Raw genomic sequence first — 22,679 nt, 5'->3', positions numbered from 1 at the left:
AATCACATTATACAGGAAAACACAGTAAGGATGGGGGAAACGATGATGGGTGGAGGAACACTGCAACGCTGGTAAGTGGAAACAGAGCATCCTGCATCAGCTAACTCTGAAAAACCATCAAGGGAGAGCAATTTCCCATTGACCTCAGCCTGAAGCCCATGCAGAGGAATCAATCAAAAACTCTTTTCCTGAAAAGCAATGCAGGCTGAACAGAGCGATTGCTCAAGTATGGGACCTGCTGTGGGACAAAGGGGGAGAGAATTTAGGGACTAAGTAAGACGACTGCAGAAATGTGTCAAACTTCCTAAGGGTCGTTTAGAGGAAGGACCGAAGGCAGGAGAAGGGAGCGATCAAGGTGGCCTGGAGATGAAAAAATACAGGAAGATAGTGGGAAAATGAGATAAAAGGGTCCGGTCAAGTGGGCAGCTGCATGGTGGACTTACCTGACTGAGCCTTGGACCTGATCACCTCAGTCTGTCCTAACTTCTTATTAATCTTATTCCTGACTTTCTCCTGTGTGTGTGCACTCTCTGTTCTGAGCCTGTGTGTGTGGGCACTGGCGAGCTTCAGGTTGGACCAGCCGGTGAGTAGGAGGAAGGGTCTCACTGCCTCCGGGGTCTGTAGGTCCAGATGCCAACAGCTGGGGGCCCGAAGGCCAACACATGCACAGTCTGAGTGTCTGGGGCTGGTGTCTGAAGAGACCTGCACTGTGCGCGTATGTGAGTGCTGGTGAACTTGATGGAATCATAGAATCGACTTCAATCCTGATCAGCAGCAGGGAAATAACAGGACGAGGCCGCCGGTGCTGTTCAGGTCTAGGTGAACACCCTCTGTGCTTATGTGGGTGCTGGTGAGGGCACTGCTCTCTGTTGGTCCATGGGGTCGGTTGTGTGCCTGTAGTTTGTTTCTGCGTGTATATGTGCCTGCCGGGCATACCTGCTCAGCCTGGCCAGCAGCTGGACTTTGGGACACGGGACTGCAGCAGCATCCTCACATCTATTGGGCTGGGATAGGAGAAATCCCCTGAATCATGAAGCTCACTGGATTCAGCTACCTTTCACAGCAATCATTACTAAATGAGTTTTTTCCCATTGTGTTTCCTTAAGGGTAGGTAATAGACTACTCAATGTTATCACCAATGATCCAGAAATCAGTGCTGATGAACGTCGCAGATATTACAATAATTGATATAGAAGAGTCTGAATTATTTTCTCAAGTGGGCTATTCGAGAAAAATAAATGTTTAATACAAAAAAACCGCAAGATCTTATCTCCAGGTACAAATAGTACAGGCCTTCTCTAGAGTACGGCAGTGTGAAAAATAGTAAAACATAAAAAGATGTAGTAGATGAGCAATACAATGAATGCTCCGGTTCTGATGCTGTGAAAAAGACTAGTGGAAGTTTTGAAATAGTAAACTAGTAAGTAGGAATAGAAAGGTCACATATGACTTCTGTATGTGCCATTTATTACTTCCCACAGAAGGGAGGGCGATTCAAATTTTGTATAATGAGTCTTGGTCATGAATGCTTCTTGCTGAAGAGTACTCATAGCGAAGCACTTGTATCTAGCCTGTCTTCCACCTTCTTAATGTTGCTGACTTGTGTGTACTCCTAATATCCCTTTGCACTTGATCAACTGCATGTACATTTATTTTGTTTCTCTGCTACAAATTTTTGCTATTTCAGATTAGTTCAGGACAGTTTCGCAGTCAGGGGCTCATGCAGTACGTGAGAAAGTTCAAGTATGTAAAGTCAGCAAGTCTACCTGACTGGTAAAATGATTGTAAACTGACAATGGAATTATAGAGTTTAGACAGAAAAAAAATAGTGAAGCCCTAGAGAACTGCAACAATTATTTGAAAATTAGAGAAAATGTCTTATAATGGCGTAATTAAGGAGTATAAGATAACTGAAAGGTGACTTGATTATGGCACATAAGTTCCAGGAAAATATCATCAGGTAGTAATATTCTCTTTCAGTCCAAAAAAAAAACCAACATTAAAAAAGCAATATCTGGGAACAAAACCCAAGCAAACCTGTAATCAGATGTAAAATCGTGTTTTTACCATGTGGATGATAAACCATTGCCACAAACCGGATGTTTTATGAAGTATTAGATTTGGTGAAACACAGGGAAGGGGCTTGTTAGAGAAGGAGATAGAATTATTTAGCCTGGGATGTCCAGAAGGGTGTGATCAGATTACTTCTGGGGGTCTCTAAACACTGTGTCATCATAGATTTTTAAAGGTGTTTGTGCTGCTGTTGAGAAATGATAATGGTCCCCACATCCAGAAAGGATGAAAAGTGACAGGATGCTAAAGAAAGCCAAGTTTATGGTGATGTAATAAAAGATATTAAAAAAATGGGAAACTACAGTTGTGTCTATATATCATAATTTTAATATATAGTCTAAAATATCCATTTTAACTTCTAAATACTGAAGTCTGAATGTAGTAACTATATTTTCCCTCTTAAAAAATGATTAAAAATTAATAAATAATTGACAGGTTATGCTGCGTGGTGACTTTGGGCATTAAGTACTATGCCGTTATTTAAGCTTCTGTTCTGAGGTGTGTCTTGTGCTTCAAACAATAAAATAATTAAATTTCTATTTTTAATAGACTTGTGATTTTTCACCGTATGATTTTTGAACTAGTGTAACCATGGTGGTTATTCCTACATGAAAAAGAATAAATTTGTGATTCTTGTTATTAAAATGCCTTAGTCCAGCTGAGACTTTTCGCCTAGAAATTCCCAGTTCGAGGCAAAGATTGCTACAGCAGCAAAACTGACAGCTTTGATAGAACAGGTGGGGTTGGATAGATAACAATGAAGTTTTTGTAATGGGGTCATTAGGTCTGATGGATAAAATAGGACATAGGACTCTCCTGAATTATTTCCTGTTTGAACTGGTCTATATCCTTGGAGGGGCAGTTTGTATGTGTGAAATCCTGTTACGAAGGTGGACTACAACCTACGGTGAATATAAGTGATTACTATCCAGCAATTCTTTATGGTGTGAGGAATCTGAGCATAACCACTTTTGGGCCTAGACAGATGTGTTATTTTACCGCAACCATCCAACCACCATGTTACGGGGCGTACCAACAAAGCATTGCTTGGATGCTCTGTTTTAATCTTGAATGTACATTTTGTGTGACCGCTTACACAAGAGTTGGAAGCCCAGGAGGTTTTTAGGAGACACAAGGAGTCTAATAACCATTGCATTCCCAATCAAACCAAAACCAGTTTCCTTAACTTCAACTTCAGAGTCTTCCCACTGTGAAACTTAAGGGTAAATTGTTATTGAATAGACAAGCAATGTCTTTGTTCTTCCATAAGGAGAACTTATTTAGGTGAGCTGATAGAGGAAACTAAAATTCCATGAAACTCTTATGTTTGAACAAGAGTTGACTTACATGGACTTATAGGTCATTTGCAAAGGATTTTGTTTTGAAATTGAGCTTATCCCCTTTTTAGGCTTTTAAGTTCAGAAAAGGAAATCAGGCTGTGAATGGTGTTACAAATTATGCTCTTTTTGAACAATCTAATGTGAGGCTGCTGGTACAGTCTCTTGGCTAGCTCAGCCATCATCAACTCTCACACTTGAACAGAAGCCCAGGACTTACAATGCTATAACAAAATACCCATGATGTTCTGATGTTAAATGGATATTAGCTAACCACCACCCCCCCCCTCAGTTTTTCAGCTCTTTCCACGCTTGTGTCTTCATTATTTTTCCAACTGTTGTGGTTCTTACAGGCTGAATGTGTTTTGTAGTTGTAATGCCAAAGGCAAATCTCCCTGTGTGTTTTAGTACATTTTAGACCATTTCCTAATGTTAAATAAACCTAATAAGGCATAATTCCATCTTCACTTTGAAGTCACTTTAAGGCTTCTAAGTGTTAGATTTATTTGGTCTTGCCTTCCCTTTAGGGTGTTCCATCCATAATCATTTTGAGCCTGTTCCCTCTCTTTTTCTCACTCACTTCCTACAAACTGCTGCAGAACCAAAAATATTGTTGAACATTCAGCGCTAGTATTATTTATTATCTGTGATTATTTTAAATGATAAATTCATATATAAAAGCATATTAGTGAGACCAAATTGACTTTGAGTGTAAGTGTTCCCTAATGATTATTGGAGATAATATTTCTGTTCTCTAATTGTAGCGGAGAGGAATTACTTGCCATGTCCTCTGTGTTGAGCTAAAATCCGTCTCCTTTAAAGTCAAAAGAAGTTTACATTTTACTTCAGTGCAGGCAAGATCTCACTCATTAATTACTGAAAATTAAATATTTAAAAGTTACCTTTTCCTTAGGCATCTAGGACCCCTCAGAAACCTGCAATGGAAAATAGGTGACAGAATGAGACTGGAATATAAAACATGTTGTGGGTACTAAGATTTAGAAGTGCAAAATTCTCTCCTCCACTCTAATACTGCATGATAATCTAATCTAAAATAAAATAAGAAATTAGACTCTTCCTGTTAGCATGTGGGTTTCTAATGAAAAGTTATGTAAAATAACTAAAGATATATATATATAATCTTGAAAATTTGAAGCAACTTTATTAGTAGTACCTGAGTCACCCCAACATAGTATGGGGCATGAGAGTAGTTTTGCAATGGGATAGTTTCAGGAATTTTTGATTAGCCGAAGTTCCCGGTAGAACAGTCCTGAATACTTGTAGAAAGGATTATTTCATTATGATCTGCTAGATTTAAATTCTTTGATTTGTATGGATTTAAATTTCCACTTGATGGTAATTTAGTTCGAGTATTATCCAACATATTTAAATTAATGTAAAGAATTAGTTGCATCTCAGCCTGTCAGAAGAAAATAAATATCACTATCTGCAATACTTTAGGCAGCGAACCAAGTCTTCCTCAGCTAGAATGAAAGAATGTTAGTTTGTCATTGCTTGCTAATTTCTTTACATCCATGTGACATAAAAATTGCATATTAAACAAGAAGATGATAGATAATGTGCAATGACCTGTTAGCACTACATAGTATGTCTGCTACGGCTGATGTTTCAAGTAGCAATAATAAAATTAATGAGGAATTTTTTTCTCATATTAACGTACTTAAAGCCATTTCTCCTGCTGATCTACAGCCTTGTGCCAATCACAGTTCATCCGGGTAAAAGAATTCAGCCTTTGCAAAGTGCAAGTAGAAGATTTAAGAGACAAATCAGCTCGGCTTTGGCTTCCACAAAACGGTGCTTGCTGTGCCTCGTGCACAGTGCTGGGTACGGGCACGGGAGACACGCTTTGCGTTTGCCAGGTAATGCCAAGCCTCCAAGCTAAAATAATTTACAGTGCTTATTTATATTTGAAACAATTTCCAGCGCTGTTGTTCAAAACGCATTTAGAGACATTGTTGACGCCAGTGTCAGATTTGTGCAATCTGAGAGTAATTTGACCCAAATGTAAGCTGATGTAGAGAAATTGTGTGAGCCTGACAAGTGTTGGGAAAGTCCTGATCCCCAAATTCCAGCCTGGTCATGGAACAACTAGTTTTATGCCAGCCAAGGAGCTGCAATAGCAATGAGTGATTTAAACTGGCATTTGTTGCAGTGTTTGGAAGTATTCTGTTCATTAAACTCCTGTGAAGTCTCCTCAGAAGTCTATTGAAAATGAACCCGTTCTTTAACCTGTTTGCAAAAATTATACTTTACTCTGGGTCTTACCTGATGATTTCCATATTTATGGATTTCATCAATATTTTCATCACATACGTATGAAAAATAAAAATAGAGAAGCCTTGAGGGTTTCGAGGATTTGTTGTGATTATTGAAGATTCTTACGTACATCAATGAAAAGAACTGAATCATTTTGCCAGTAGAGGAACTGAAGACAATTAACGTGCTGTCAGCTGCACTATATAGAAACTGGCGTGCAAAGGATAACTCTCTTGATGTTTTTTTTTTTTTTGCCATGGAACTATGGATCTTTTAAAGTGGCAGCAGCTCAGCAACAGCAACATTTATTCAGCCACAGCTCAAGACGCGTGTTTGCGTAAATTGCGTTAGGTATTATGGCAAAGGCAAAACGCCTGCGGATCAGACACATAGTCTTTTTAATCGGAAGGTAAATTCTTAACCTCGCCGATGGGGCAGAAGCGGTGGAAGGTGATATTCTGGCCCCGCGGTTCTCAGTGCGGTTCTCTGGTTTACAGTGGGATAGGTAGGGATACAGGATCAACTCACGGGAACGTCAGACATTAGGCCTTATTTCTTCTCAGTATTTTGGGGCCTAAGGGAACCGTGTTGGTATAATGAGAACGAAGACCCTAGATAATTTTGAGGTGCTTGAATATCTGTATTCCAGAAGATTTATTTGTTTTTATTGAAGTCGATACAATATGCAATTTAGTTGATAATAACAGCATGGAGCCCTGAAATGAAGCAGCACAGCTAAGGGAGAGCTATGAGGCAAAACATTTTTTGTAAGTACAGACTTCAAAAAACCTCCTCTTCCCTTGAAATCTCTTAAAGATTGCCATCTAAAAGGGAATTTGGTATAACTAAGTAGAACACCGAGTATTTTCAAAACTTGTGTGGGAGAATCACACTCATGTAAGAACCAGTAACTTTAAGATTCTTACAGTTTTAATTATTCTGCAAGAATCACCTTTTTCCCCAGGAAGGCAGCAGTAATCACGATGCACTCTCAAGAAATATATCCAAGTGTCTCTCCGTGCGTATCACCTGCAACTCTAAGTCTAATGACTCATTTTCACAATGTTTTTACCATCTCCTTGTAATATCATTTCTGTTTTGCGGAACACCGAAGGCAACTCATGGAGGAATTGTCCTCCAATCACGCTAACAGCCATTCTCACAGCTGCTTAGAAGGATTTCAACAGGCGATGCTTATTCACTAGGATGTCTCACTGAATAAATTGTGATTCTGCAAAATGTACACACGTGAAAATCTTCATGCACGTGAGCTGCTTCACTGGGATGAAAGGAACTGTGAGTTGAACAGTGACTGTCATTCAACAGTTAGAGGGCGTAACTCGGAAACTTTTTAGTCCTTTAAAATCGACGGTTATTTCTTTAGCGTCGGTAGTTACGACTTCAAGGGATTTGAAGAGGAACAGAAAGTAAATCTCAACTTTCAAAGTTTAATTCTACTCCTTCCTTAATGCTTTCAGATACAAAAATTAGCAAAATTTTTGCTAATGTGTTGATTTTGGTGTGTTTTGACTTTGGAATACAGTCTTTTCCTCTTATCGCTAAGTGTGTCCCCGTGTCCACACTGTAGGACTGCAGAGCGTTTGTCAGGAGTGTAGCGTGACGTCTCAGAGAAGCAGCGGGGAGGAACCGGCTGCCTCCTGCCCACTTCTTCAATGAAGGCGTTCTGAAGCCTGATACAGTATTTCGTTTGAATTTGTGAGTTCCCTCACTTTGACTGGGAGGTTTTTCTTGGATCTGTGGGAGGAAACAGACATTTTGTGACATACACATTTCTGAGAGGCCAAGAGAGTCTACTGCTGACTGACTGACTGAAATGGGACCTGAATCCCGTAAGGTAGCCTGAGGCCAATTTTTTTTTTTAAAGCATGTATATGTCAGAAACACGTGACAATAGGGAGCTGGGATGAAGCGGTGCGTTACGGTTGCCTGTGTTATTCAGCGGCGGGTTGGCGTGCAGCGTGTCGGTGCGAGCGCTTTAGCTGAGACGACTGTCACGGGGTAGAGCTGCTCAGCTGCGAGGGACGGCTCATCGGCAGCAGAACAGATGCTTTGAGCTGGAGCAGAGCCTGAGCCGGGAGGCACAGCTGGATGCTGGCTGGCTCCTTGCCGGTCAAACATCTTCTCAAAGCCAGGTATACTGGGAGGCGCAACACAGCGACACCCAGATGTCTCTGAACGAGCTTAACGTGGCTCCAACTTGGAGTCTTAGCCAGAGTTCAGGGCTGGCCCTTGTAGACCTGCCAACAGTGCTCAGTAGTGACAGTCCTGAAGCTCAGAAGGGGACAAGAACAAAGTGGCGGTGGTTCCTGTACCCTTGGAGGGAAGGGAGATGACACTCTGTTTTTTCTATAGTTTGCTTTTTAGCTTAGACAGTTACGTGTTAACGCACAGAACAGGCTTGAAGCAGCGCTGTGGCCCCAGTTGGTGTGCTGGGAAATATAAAGCGGGGATGCCCGAGCGACCCTGCAGCACTGGCCTGGTGCGTTACTCATGCACATCTCTGCCACATCCTGAGCTGCTGAAACTACCCAGGCAATTTCCTATGTAGGTAAGAAATAAAAGATTATTAAAAAGGCACTAATAGTACAGCAACTGAGTTAAAGGGTTTGCTGGTTGTATTGGCTGCGGTCAGGATAGAAGATAAAAGTTTTTTAGTACTAAAATATTTTAGAATAAATGTGTTAATTTCCTTTTTAAGCACGGTGTGTTAAGTCTGAGAAGGCAAAGTTGGCTTCTGTGTAGAGGTTGTGTGGGCGATCTTTTCTTCTCATAGATCTAGCCACTGAAATCAATGGTATTGGATGCTGTTGAGACCCCATTAGCATTGGGTTTGCTTACATTTTTGGAGACTAGAGAAGGTGCAGATAAGGTACCAGATAAGCACTGAGGCTCTGTAATATGTAGCTGTTATATGTTTGCCTTGCTGCTTAGCTTCAGCACTGCCAAAGTTTCTTTCAGGACTTTCAGTAAACCCCCAGGATATGTTATAAAAAACTTTTATAAGAACCTGTTAGTAATTGCCATACGACATCCAATGAAAGAGAACCATAGGATTTCTTAAAATTAAAACAGTGCACAGAGAATAGGCTGAAATACTGTAAAAAGCACATTTGGAATACTGTCAAGAACTTTACGACGTAAACCACAGCCAAACCGACATCTTTCTTTCTTACTATGTCATATTTTCATGAATTTAATATAATATGTAAATTTGGTCCTTTATTGTACCTTTGAAGGGAAGGAGCCTGTTGTAGTCTGCACTGCTAGCAGGATTCCAGCAGATCCTCGGCTGCCAGAAAACAGGAACATATAGCTCATACCTGAGGTATGATATAGATATTGAGACCTACCTCCCTGTAGAGTTCAGTTTTCCACCAGTCAGCTGCAGCATGCTCGTTGCCTGCCGTATTTATAACCATTGCTCCTTTGCTCTCTAACTCTCTCAGGTCCAGAGGATTTTGGGGGTATAACCTGTTGAGGCCCTTTCCCTCAGTTTCAGAAACAACTGCTGCATATATCTAGCAATTGTCACATTTCTTGTCCAAAAGTTTTTGGGTGTCTCTAAAAAAGGCTATCCTGCTCATTGCTTATGTGCAAAGACCTCTTCACCGCTTCTCTCCTGTGAAAAATGCTGTGGATGCAGCAGAAGGGCTATCAAGGAAAATTAGTCAGATTAGCAATTCTGTCTGCTTGGGTTGAGACAGGGCAAAGAAATATTGGCTTGAATGGCCGATGATGTATAAGATATGATTTCTTCTTTTGTTTAAGGAAAAATAAATCTGAGTCCCATAAGTGCATCAGTTCCAGGCAAGTCTCATAAAAAGGTCCAAGGACTGTTCTGCAGCAAATTACATATTTATGTTGAAATCTATTGGACATTATAAAAACAAAATGATTTGTCAGGAATGTCAGTTTCTGCTCAAGACAACCTCGTCACAGTAGTTACAATTCTATCACTCTCCTGCATGCCAAATCAATCAGAAAAGCTTGAAAAAATAATCAGATACACATTTTAGAAAGATTATTCTTTGTTTGAATTAGCCCGCAAGATTCTTTAAATAGCAAACCCCACGTTAGGGTTTTTCTAAGCTTCTGTTCATGCCGCCCAATTACGTTAGATTTAAATAGGCTACATACAATAGCCTTTTATTCTTGTAAAGTACCATCAGACCAGTCAGAACCAGACAATATAATTAGCATTTCTTATTCCCTGGACAGTCCCAGCAAGGCTTACTAACTTTGATAACATCATGGAGAATGACTCAGACACACTGGTAGGTAATTTTCCATTGTAATTAGGTGCGGAATTTCTATGATGAAACAAGGCAGATTATTAATGCCTCATATTTTGTTTAAAATATTTAAATCTTATTAACCTTTTCAGATACTTTTACAGAAATGATAAAATGAGACTGAAGTGTAAAACTCTAATCGCTGGATATAAATTATAAAAAGATATATCTTTCACTAAGATGCTAAACTAAGTTTTAAAAGGAAGCATACGTAATGGGGCAGGACAGGAAATTTAGACTAATACCCTGGCAGAGCACAGTGTGAAACCAAGACAGAAGGCAATGCCCCTTAATAAAGGGACTTTGGCTAAGAATATAGAGGAGTTTCTTCTTTGAGGCAGATGTAGGTGTCATAGGGCTCATCGTTGAAAGCCCTGCTCTTCAGACGTTCATCTGTCCTATGGCACCAACAGTTTGGCATCTGCCAGAGCTCATCCATATGGTGAGATTTAAGCACATAAGGATGGCATTCATGGAAGAGCGCACATGAATCTTGTCCTCAGCTAGCTGCTAGAAGACGGGAATAATGGATTGTGTGGTTTTAGGAAAAAAATCTACCTTTCCCTAGGAGTTAGATTTCAAAATTTGAACTATTTGGCTCTTTATCCACAGATAATTTCCTGGAAAAGCCTAATCCCTTTACTTCAAAAATTCAGCCTCAGATTTAGGGATTCAATAAAGCTGATTTTCAATGCTCTCGTCTGTCACAGAGAGCCAAAACCAAAACACTGTGGCTGTGTCTGTAGTGCTGGCTGAGGTTCAGTGCGAAGTCCCCTAGACTAGGATTCAAGTGAGCTAGCTCAAGTGTTGAATGTGGTCTACCTATGAGTGTGGATCTCTTTGGTAGGTAAATTAAGCCCTGTGTGTTGAAATTCTGCTTGAGATGGTGAACAACGAGGTTAGATACTGATGTCAGAGCCAGTAGGGACTTGCAAATGTATTTGACAGGCAGACAACGCAAAAACAAATTACTTGGATCCCAAGAGCAAGGCCCATTCCTGAAAATGCAACCTTGCCCATTTGTGGTAGGAAGCATGGGTTGAAAAAAGCAGCCCAAGACTGTAGGAGAAGAGGTTGTCCCTCAGAAACCACCAGAGAAAAGGGAAGTTTTAACTTTTGACAGAACTGCATTTTTATAGGCATTTTTATCTGCAGCTACAATTGAAGTTGCTGCTCTTTCCAGAAACGTTGCTGAAAACTTCTACAGAAATGTGGGAACTTGCTAGAAGATGAGAAGACACACAGTTTCTCTTGTTTCTTTGTTTGCCACGGATGCCTTTATGCTTAGTGAACATAGCTGTCTGCAATGAAATTACTTATGCATCTGTAGATAGCCTTGTCGGTGACATCTTTCTGATTAAACGACTTTGAATGGTAATGACCAAAGAATGCGATATTTCCCTATGTTTCTGTTCTTCACAAACAGCAAAATTTGTTGGTCACATTTCCTTTTTCTTTCCAACAAAAGAATAGAGTAAACTTGCCACAGCAACAGTAATGCCAGCAAAGATCGCACCTTAGGTCAGGCAGCAGCATCCTTCTTATGGTCAAGGAAAATAGCCTCCTCTGTCTAGCCTTTACGGTTGTTATATTTTCTTTTGTGAGATGGTCCTTCCTAAGAAGTATATACATACCACTTCCCCTTTTTCCTTGGCTGCAAGTCTATGTAAGTTTTTCTTCCAGGGGAGAGCCAGCTCTTCTGGACCTCTAAAGAGGCGTATTTTACAAAGGCGTATATTTTAACTTATCTCAAAGTTCCGAAAGGATTTATTTTTTTTTACCTGAGGGATGAATCAGTCAGAGATGGCAAAGAGTGCCTTCATGCGTTATTGTACATGATTTATGACACCCAAGTTTTCATGGCATGTTAAAAATTCATGTGAAGATTAGATTGAAAATTTAAGTATCTGAACTAGCTGAAGCACTTCTTCAGGCTTGTAATCAGGCAGATACATAGCACTATACACAGCAAGGGAGACTTGGGACTCGTGTCCAGATCGTCAGATGTGATATGTCGCCAGCTCTCTCATTGACAAACAGTCTGAATTTCATCCTTGGATAAACGCCTTGGTCTCTCCCTTTAATCATCCAAAGACAGAACATGTCAGTAATATATGTTCACTCTTGAACAGCCGGATTTTGCTTAATTTAAGATTAATTTCTTTAGGCAGGTTTGGATTGGTAGCCAGGAACAACTTCTTCAACTAGAAAGTGATGATACTGAATGTGAGTGGTGACAGTGACATCTGACCTTGCATTTCCTCATTGATGTATTTCTGGGCTTGGAAGAGGTTTAAAACAGTAATCTTGCCCTTGATTGCCTTTTTTTAGTCAAATCACGTAGCTTTGTTGGGGCTATATTCCTCCTGCTTGAACATAGCCGTCTAAACATTAATCAAGTGCTGCAATTTAGTGGATAAATAAGAATAAAATAGGAATCTATAAGGTCCTACTTTTGTATAATAACAAAATATTGGCAAATAAACTACTAAGGAAAGAGTCTGCTAGTATTCTCTTAAATTCTTAACAAATTAAAATGATTGACAATGGAAGTAAACAGAATGCTCCATTCATCATTTAAAACTTTTACCAAGATGGCAAATCAAATATCTTTTGATTTGGGCTTATGGGATTTAATTTGCTAAAATCACTTCTCTGAAATTCCTGGAATGAGAAGGCTAATAAACTGAGATGCTTCAACGTTGCCAAATGGAACAGCTCTTTAAACATTAGGCTTGAGAATTTGTGTGGGATGGAGAAAAACTCATTGTCCTCATTGTATTTAAATTTGAAATTCTAGGGAGACAGTCTTCTGATATAGAGGTGTTATAGTTTTGAAAGAACTGAGCTAAAGGAGAATGAAAATATTTACAAATAAAGCCTTCTTACCTAAGAGAGAGAAAGCAATAACTGATATGTGTCATGGAAACGTTTCTATTTCAGATGTTCTCTGCCAGACTTTGTAAAAAATATCAAATATTCAAAGATATTTTAACTAATCATTTACCTGACTACGGATGGTATAGAGTTGCTTCCTGTAAGTATGTGCATAAGTGGAAAGGCATGCCTCCAGTTCTGTAATATAATTTTCTTGGCTTCGAGGCATCTCCTGCTAAGAAGGGGCTTCTTGTGTAAGAATAAACTGCAGAGAGATGGAAGTATCAGATATTGTACCTTGGCTCTCAGAGAAGGGGCTCTGGTTGTCACAGGAATGGCAGTTCTCCTCCTCTTGACTGATGATCTTGTGCTTTTTTGATGTTGTCTTCGTCTCCATGGAGCCTTGTTATCTCTGACAGGAAGCTCAGCTAGATATGAGAACTTGCACTTAAATTTCCTTTGTGGGAGCAAGGGTAATCAGTGGAGCAGCACAACAGTGGCATATTACTGACCAAACTGGGACCAGGTGGGTGAAACTTCCCAGCAGCTAGAATCAAAATTTGCTAGCTGTGGCTTCCTTTACGAAGAAGTCGATTAGAAGGGCCTCTCCATGGGTGAAAATCTTGTCCCTGTCTCTCCTTATCTTTCAATAAGCAGTGGCAGCCTTGGATTGAGAATGTACAGTCTGCTCTCTGGAGATCAGGGATCTCCTGTCAGGATGATGGTCACTAAGAGTGGAGAGTGTTGCATGAAGAACATGCCCACCTCCGTCCAACAAGTGGTTTGTGTTTCAGACCAATAATTTTTCTTTGAGTGAAGCAAGTTCTTTCAAAACTTGCCATCTCTCCTACTCAGAGCAGACAAACAGATGACCATTGCTGAAATATCGTTTTTTCTGCAGAGCTCTGAAAACCCTCAGAAGTAAAACAGAAATAAAATCTAACTTCTGGGGCTCAGAGGTGTAATGCAGGAACCTGTTTCTGTTTCCCTGCGTAGAGACACCTCAGGAATGTATGTTGCCTTCATTGGGACCAGCCAGCCAGTCAGTCATTTTTGATTTAGGGCTGCACATAGCAGAATGTACAATTTGCATCCACTTAGGGTGATCCTTTGATCTGGACAACTGAATGCATACCAGCACAAGTTCTGGAAGGGTTTGTTCACATGATCTTCCTCCACAAGAGAACCACTTTCTCGCAAGACTCCCGAATAAGGTCACCCACGCTCATGGAAAGTTTTTAGAGATTTTAGGATATGCTTAAAAGGTGTGACACACCATACCTTCCTGCCATAGTGCTGAATTCAGCTGCTACGTCCTGGTGTAGAGGGCCTTTTGGGCTGGGGTGTCCTCTGAACTCATCTCTACCTTCAGATAGTAAGTTGGGGTGCAAGGGCAGAGCTAAATAGGCATGGCAGAGTTGTGGGACTGCTGTGATGCTGTACCCTTCACGCTACTCATACGCTTGAAAAGTGATTCACATGCTTAGATGATGAGTAGAGGTTGAGTCTCTTTAGAACACGAAAATACAGCAAAACAAACAAGTGAGACACATATGCAAAGCAAAACCATTTTATTTGTAACAATACCAAACAGAAACTAGGCAAAATATTATGAGTCTTGGAGAAGAGCACTGAAAATTTCTGATGGATATTTGTTTCTATTATTATAATATGGTATACATATACATATGGTATAAAGCAAACTGTACAGTAATGCAAGAGAACTACTAATGTTGCAGGAAAGGTGGCTAAAATTGTATTAAAACCCAAGAAGTGACATGCTCCCACAAATATGTGAAGTTAATCTGTATGTAGTACACTGAAGAAGGCAAGTCAAGTTTCTAGTTGGGCTGCTTGTAAGCATTTATTAAAGCAGCGCAAGAATCAAAACGGGCACCTCACATTAGCAGCATGTGCAAATTTGGGGACAGAGTCTGGTCTTGTGATTCTTTCTCTGAATCAGCCAAAAAGAACATATATTTTTGGAAAGGTTAGGACTCATAAATCCAAGCATCCCTATGTTTTGCCATCTGATCTGCTCTCCGAACTCCAGCTGAATAGGTCTGAGTAGATCTCATATTGCCTAAAGGGATCTTAGATACTCACTCAAATGAAGATACTGGGGCTTCGTTCAGTGGTCTAAGTATAGACTTCAGTGTCATTTTTGATGACCTAGGGGATCCTGCCAGGCCTCCACAAACTGCTACAGAAGGGCGTAGGTCTTGTACAGCTCCTGCATGGTATTTTTCAGCCTTGTGTGGCTATTTCAGGTCCACAGACCCCTCTCTGCAGCCATCTGAACTGAGTCATCTTCATCTATGAGGAAACGCTCAGATTCTGAAGATACCTAACTGAAGATATCTTCAAACAGATGGCTCAGCAGCACTCATTTGTTTGATTTAGGGAGAATTGTGTACGTTGCTGGAGTATAAGTGTCAGGATGTCCTTATCAGGCTCTAAGAATCTTCACTGTGGATGCAGAACTAGCGCACGGCTACGTGACAAGTGTGATCGGTAGTGGTTAAACTGGTAGACCCAAAACAACTTACTATGTAGGCATATCCAGAGAAGGTAAAGGCTGCATTATGGTATGAAGATAGTCATGAGATACCTGTAAGGATCGTGAATGATACGCGATCATAATGCTAGAGAAGCAGAAACACATTTTCTGTCTGTAGAAAATAGGAAAATAGAGCTGGAACGTTCATCTTGCCACACTGTTCTTTTAGGCACACAGCAATAGCTTTAATCCACCACCATTTCCTCCTCCTGGTTTTCATCTAACTCATTGCTTTCCACGAGCGGGCAGCTTTCAGAGCTTGTCATCCCTTGTTAAGGCCATGAGCAATTTGCCTGAGTGGCATCTGGAAAGAAAAACCTGTTTTACGGCATGTCTTACACGGCTTTTTTTTGTGAGGGGTGGGCACGCCTGAGCTGAAGCCGAATCAAAGGAGCCACTGCCCATGATAGAAGGGCATAGGACTCCTGTCAGGTAAAGAGGACCTAGGTCTGCATCTATACTGGCAAGGATTAATAAAACCCATTAGGGTCTTGGGCTCAACCACTGTGCTCCAGCTGTCCAAACTGTTTAGCTGTTAGCATGCTTCCTGCAGTATTTTGGCAGCTGCCAGTTGGGATTTCTCCAGACAGTTCCTGAGCTTGTCCCAGAAGATGGCAGAGGGCGGGGATTTTTCCTAAAAGGCAGTCCCCCACTGCCCGTCCCATGCAATAGCGCTCAGCATCATGGTCGGGGCATAGGGGGACCGTGGCCTGTTTGGTTCATCGGTTTGAATGTGGCGTAGAATACCTCAGTCCTGGTACAGATCAGCCACTTCCCTTCAGATCTTTGGAGATGGGAACCTAATGTCTACTAATGCTCAAGAAGGACATTTTGCACATCTTTTTGATTTAAAGGTGGGGTTTTTTTTGGGGGGGGGGCTACATTTTAACCACATCTTTCTGCTCCTCATGTCAGGTGCTTTTCCTGCCAGTGGTCACTCTCTCAAGGCCTCAAAGCTCCAAGTGAGATCAACAGAGAAACATGTTAACTTCTCCTCCCCACCGGTGGCATTGAGTATAACAGCTGGCTTCCAAAGCAGAAATCTGAAAGTCCTGGGAAAGTGAGCTGTGTGGGTAAGTCTAAAATGGTTACCCATTTCAAAGTCTATGTGACGGTTCTGTTAGGCATTTTGGGTGATCTCACGGGTATTAGGATCTCGCTTCAGACACACAAGAAAAGTGAACCTACAGCTTTAGTAAATTAAAGGAAGTGCGTTTTCAAGATGAGAAGTGACATTCAGGAAGAGGATTTGTTCTAAAAAAAGAAAACAAAAATGTTTTCAACAAGTGGAAACCTCTAGTAAAGACCCAGCTGGACATTACAGGCAATTGCCTTCAAAATCCAGTTAGTTCCATAAGTCCCCCTCCCAGTACTAAACCCACCACCCGAGAAAGGTGTAGCCACCAGGAAGGCAACTCAGTGCTTACTTGTCCCTGCGACTGCAGTGAGTCCCCCCGTTTGACACGGGTTTTCTCAGGAAGGAAGGCTGTGAGGGAGCTGCTGCCTCGAATGAAGAAATTTCTGAGCGAGGTTGTGTTCTTTTCTTCCTAAACCTGCAAGGGGCTGGAGTAGCAGTTCAGCAGTTTGTTAGGATTTTCCCCAAGATTTTTCTCCTTCCTGGACAGCATATTGAAAAGTTTCAGATATGGAAAGAGAATAAGATTCCTGGGACCTAATAACTGACTGAATTCCTATCAAGAGCACAGCCTGGGGCTGCCTTCATACACCTGCACGTCTGCAATTCTATGGGCTGGGGAGGAGGCACAGGGCAGGAGGGACAGGGATTTACGAGAGTAGATTTTGGGTAGAACATGATACACTGTCTGTTCTTCTACCCCTCCAAAGCTCTAAAAGGCAATATCCCTAGTCTAGGAAAACTAGTAGAATCAGTAGTTACACAATTTTTGAAGGCTCTCTGATCTCTTAGTCAGACAACTATCACAGCACTGGCTGGAGACCCTCTTTTGTGAACAAAATATTATTTGAAGGTAGAGATGGCCTTCAAGCGTCACAACGTTGTTCTTCAACGCTCACTTCCATTTGCACTTGCATTGCTGGATCTCAGTTTCCTCTTGTTTATAGGAAGGTTCAGGAAGGTAGATTCTGGAATGAAGTGGTCAAGGGAGAAGTTTTTGGTGAGACGGTGATATACATGGGTAGAGATTTGCCCATCCCGTCTCCCTGTTGGGGGGCCTGTAACAACAATAGGACTTTTTTCCCAGATCTTAAGAAGCTCCTACTTAATTTTAGGTTAATTGTTATGGGGGTAAGAAAAAGGCACGTTTTTGAGTAAGTCTCTTGTTCCAGACTGAGAGGACTTTTAAAGACCTGCTCTTTGCTTGGATTTATTTTTAGTAAGGTTCTCTTCATTTCTTTGTTCATTTTTTTTTCCAAATATCTTCTCATAAAACTCAATTAAACTTTCAAATAAGGGAGAGAAAAGAAGAAGAAACCCCTGCTATACACGTATGCAGCCAACACAAGACTCTTTTCCTAACTTTGATGCTGTTTGGACAGGAGGGTCTAACTGGAGTGCATGGCATATATTTTCTCCTCCTTGGTGATCAGAAGGAATTAAATTAGACTAAGCTTCCTGCCACCCCCTAACCCCTAAGAAATGTGTTGATGGGTGAGAAAACAGCCCTGTGCGCTGGCTCGAGATGAGTGCTTTTGTTTATTTGGTCCTGACAGTTATAGGATGTGGGTCCATACGGGAACAATAGGTGCCCCAGGGACAAAGGAGAAAAGACAGAGGACTCTACAGCCCCAGGACAATGGTTTCTGATGGGAGCTCAGGGCACCAGAATTCAGACATATTCCTATTCATAGTTCAGCAGAGAAAGACAATATTTAAGGCTCAACGTATTCTGAACTCATCTGCCATCTGAATAAAGAAAAAGATGAAGATGATGCACTTGGTCTTCTTGTGATGGATCTTGGTCCGCTGTGAACATGGGGAGGCTGTGGACCCACGTGGGTACTGCCAGCGCGACACACATGCACTGCCTTTTAGTGGTGGTGCGTGATCCATTGCATGGAGGGATGATGGGATGCTCGCTTACTACATTTCTTTCTGTCCTCTACACCAGCTACTGGTTGTAAGTAACATTCAGAAACATTTGTTGATGGTTCCGTTTTTACAGTGTTTTGGTCTTGCTCAATATACTAAAATCACAGGAAAACTGAGCCACATACACTTATTTCCAAACTGCGTGTGTCATGGTCTGCGCGGTACATGAAATTGATAGCAGTCATTGTATCTTTCAAGCGCAATAACTCAGCCATCACAAGACTCAGACGTATCTTTTTTTCAAATTCTAACTAGATTTGTAATGCACCTGGTAAATATCTGCCCTTTCAGAAACACAATTTCCCTTCTGCCAAAATAAGCATTAAGAACACTAATGCAGGTCAAGTAGTTTACTGTTCGTATGAGCAACAGCACAAGTAACCCATAATTTGAATCTAAAATGAATAATGAGTAGCTGCCATTGTATGATTTAAGACTCTCTAAACGAAACAGAAGGCAGTAAGGAAATCCAAGAAAAAGGTTCCTGAAAAGACAAAAGAAAAGAACACTACAGCTAAGTTGCTTTTCTTGCTTTAGCTGCGACACCGAGGTGGGAGAGCAACTGCGGAGGTGAGTGGAGGTTCAGATAAAGGATTGGAAAACCTATAAAACCTGACGAGAACAAAGAAGCCCTGAATCTCTGCATGAACAGAGCTGAAGGAGCTGAGTCTGAATGAAGCATACTCCTCCAGTTTCCCACATCTCCTGGGACAGCTGGTGAAAAGACTGGTAAGACCCTGTTAACAAAGTGCATAGAGTCACATTTGCCATCATGTGTAGGCAAATCTTTCCTCTGAACAACGTACACCGCGCTGTTCTGGTCTATTTTAAGCTGTTTCTAAGTGGAATGGCTACAGCAGTCTGGGGCAGGGATCAGTGTCTAGAAAGCTGAGCTCTGGCTTTTTCACGGACTCTATGTGTGTTTTGGGACAAATAATTTGACACAATGATTGTTAGTAATGGAGGAAGTAAAGTTGACGCTTTCCAAAGAGAATTAGCAGCATTAGAGGCCTGCAGCTTCCTTGACCCAGGAAAGGACAAGGATCTGTGTTTACTGTACAAGTGCACTATTGAGTCTTGTCTCTCAACCTGAATTTCATTTCATGCTGGAGACATTCAGCGAAGTGCATTTTTATTATATGCTTCAATTCAGATCAAAATGTCAAAACACTATAGGAAAGTAATCTTTATTCTTAGCCACCAAGAAGAAATGCATATACTTGAAAAGTACATCCTTGCATATCCTTGTGAAATGTCTGCAGCACCTTCGCGGAGGCAAGAACTTTAAGTACTATGTGCTTTGTCCTGCAAAGAGACTGCCATTGAATAATAATTAGTCCTTGTAAGGTAAATAAATCCAACTCTCCTTCCCTGCATGGCAAATAGGGTCTTAACGGCCTCAGGATGCTGGGATGCCGCTCAGGGTCTGACAAGGTGCTGCCCTGACATCTATGGTGCGTGCATGTCAGCAGTCCTGAAACGCTTGTGTTCCTCTCTCTCCAACATAGTTAGGCACAAAATTATGTCATGGTGTTTCTGTTCGGCATTGTTACGGTTCTGTCCTTCTGCTACCACAAAACCCCCCAACAACTACTTCTGCTGCTGAAAACTGACGTTACGAAACAAAGGAGAGGAAGGTTGGTACCAAAATGAAACTCAACGAAGAAACTGTATCCAGTTCTCAGTCTGATTGATAAAGACAACGGTCTCGCTGCGTTAATCTTTCTTCCAAAATTTTGACTTAAATGATTTTTAATTGATTTTAAGTCAAAACTAAAATTGGTATGAAGTACAACTTAGAAGTGTACAGATTTTACCCATCCTTACTGTGACTTGGCAACATTTTCAGCTGATATAATTGATGTATTTGGTCCACCTATGGATTTGGGGTTTGGAGTTGTACTCCATGGAGGATAGTCAGTGGATCTACTTGCGTGTAATAGGACAGAGATTAAGTAAGGATGGCAGAACTGGCACCTTAAGGATCATTTCATTGTTATGTGAATTTCTTGGATCTACTATTGTGCTTCAGAATAATTATTTTTCAAATAAATCTTCTGCAACACTATTACAGTTGTATCTCACTTTAGCCTCTAGTAGTGGAACAAGAAAAGCATTTCACTCTCCTCTGGTCCGTTCTGCTTGCTTTACCTCTTGCAACAACCGTATTGAAACCACAGACTGGTACTAGTGAGGTGAACATGATTTGTCCTGTAAAGCTTGGTTTATAATACTTAAGTATTAAATAATAGTGCTTAGCACTTACGCAACTTAATGCCTTATAATCTTCAAAGCACTTTACAAATCTTAACTGGTTAATCCCCACAGCAGCTCTGCGTGGTAGGTTATGAAGGCCACACATTAAAAATCTCCCACAAGATGAGCCTGCCTGCCTGCCTGCCTGCACATAGGCGTACTGAGCCTGTGTGAAAAAATATCTGCACAGTTATGGCCCTGCAGTCATGGGTGTTGAATTTTACTGGACTGCATCATGCCTTGCCTTCAATAAATCAGTTCTGCTTTCTTATCCCATTCAAGGTAAATCCGTTATACCCTGCAGCAGGGCTCAGCACACGGTATTATCACAATTTTGAGGATGTCTTTTATTATTAAAACTCCTCGAAGCAAATAAGAAGCAGAGACTCTTAATTTGATTTAAGAAATCAAGTTTCCAGTGCAAATGATTGGGAAGAAAGTGTATGGGAAAGGGTCAGAAAGTCTCTAAATTTAGACTGAAGCACTCAGGAGAGTAACTAACATTTTTAGACACTTCTTTTGAAAATGTGAGTTTTGTGATATTGAGATGGACTGGCAAACAAAATATGCCTATACTCAGTTTCACTGGGGAACTCAAGTCTTCAGAGACCTCACTTCATTTAGGAAATAGTATGCTTTTCTAGCTCAATTTTTTTTTTAAATTTTCATGTTCCAGAAAAACAGAATATTGAATCATTATTGCTTTAGCATGTTTCAGGTCTAAAATGTCCCATGAAGTGGAAATAGTGCTTTTAGTCCACTGCAATAACGCCAACTTACTGCTAATGTCGCAAACACCACTGGTTCCAGTTTTTGTTAGTTCTGCTGGAAAACTTTTTAAAACAACATTACAGTTTGAAGGTAACATTAAAATTCTCTGTGAAGACCAGATTCACCAACCAAAGATGTAAATTAGCTCATGGTTATATCTCAAGCATCTCCATAGAAAATAATCCTCTGAAAAGTATTTTTTTTTTGTAATACCTAGAATAGAGAGGATACAACAGCTTTGACTGGTGAGGCCTTCTTCCAAGAGAAGCAAGTAAAAGGTAGATATTTTTGTCACAAATTAAAAAAAAAAAATCATAATTTTTCCAGAATATCTACTGAGATAGCACAGCATTATTTATAAATACAGTATGATCCTTCCCCTCCAAGACATCAGGCAACTTAATGCCTGCCTTCTGCTTTCATCTACAACTGCCTCTCTCTGTAAAGCTTGTAATTTGAGAGCTGATCCTTTGGATGTGATATCATGAAGACTGACCTCAATTCCTTATTTCCCTTCTGCTTCAACCTGGAAACTTTTGTTTCCTTGTTTTTCTTCCCGACTTTGTTTTCCTTCCTTTTCTTTTCATTTTTTCCTCACCTTTGGAGAAAAACTGCCAATGACCTTTAAGGAGTAATTGGCCATCTCTGTGACCCTATGGTAAAAACCTTTACCTGATTCACTACTAAAAGGACTTTCAGACAGACCAGGGAAAGAGAAATTTCCACATGAGAGGTGACAGGGGACGAGCAGAAAAGAGACCCTAGAAAGTAAAGGAATAAATGGATGGGAACACAGGAGGAAACATAATTAGCCACTCTCACACGCTTGCCACTACATAATTTCACATGTTCCAAATGGAGCCTGGTGTTCTGCAGAACAAGCTCATAATTAAGTACAGGATTGCAATGCACATGCACAAGAGGTCTGAATTAAGGTTTCATGGGTAGCCTTCTGGCTTTCCCAACCTTCAGTCACTTAATTTAGTGACCTAAATCCTTTTTAATATGGAGAAAAAATTGATTTTGATGAGGTCTTTTAATTGTTTAGGGAGGAGGGGTTGTTAAGGACTGCAATTCGTTATGTAATTGTAGATGCATAGTACTTCAAAGGAAAAAGTATTCTATTTTTATTCTGTATAAATTTG

At 40.7% G+C, this 22,679-nt stretch overlaps 1 long non-coding RNA gene across 1 annotated transcript in view; it reads left to right on the top strand.

Moving 5' to 3' along the window:
* The window catches only part of LOC128910259 (uncharacterized), a 90,558-nt gene extending 74,131 nt beyond the window's left edge, over positions 1–16,427 (top strand). Inside the window, exon 3 of the long non-coding RNA XR_008466664.1 lies at positions 16,353–16,427. This is a non-coding gene — a long non-coding RNA (uncharacterized LOC128910259). The remainder of the gene's footprint in view (positions 1–16,352) is intronic.
* The last annotated feature ends 6,252 nt before the right edge of the window (positions 16,428–22,679 follow it).

This window comes from Rissa tridactyla, chromosome 5 (assembly GCF_028500815.1).
Source record: "Rissa tridactyla isolate bRisTri1 chromosome 5, bRisTri1.patW.cur.20221130, whole genome shotgun sequence".
Classification (NCBI taxonomy): domain Eukaryota; kingdom Metazoa; phylum Chordata; class Aves; order Charadriiformes; family Laridae; genus Rissa; species Rissa tridactyla.
Note: the sequence above shows the minus strand (reverse complement) of the source record. Positions and strands in the feature narration are given on the sequence as shown.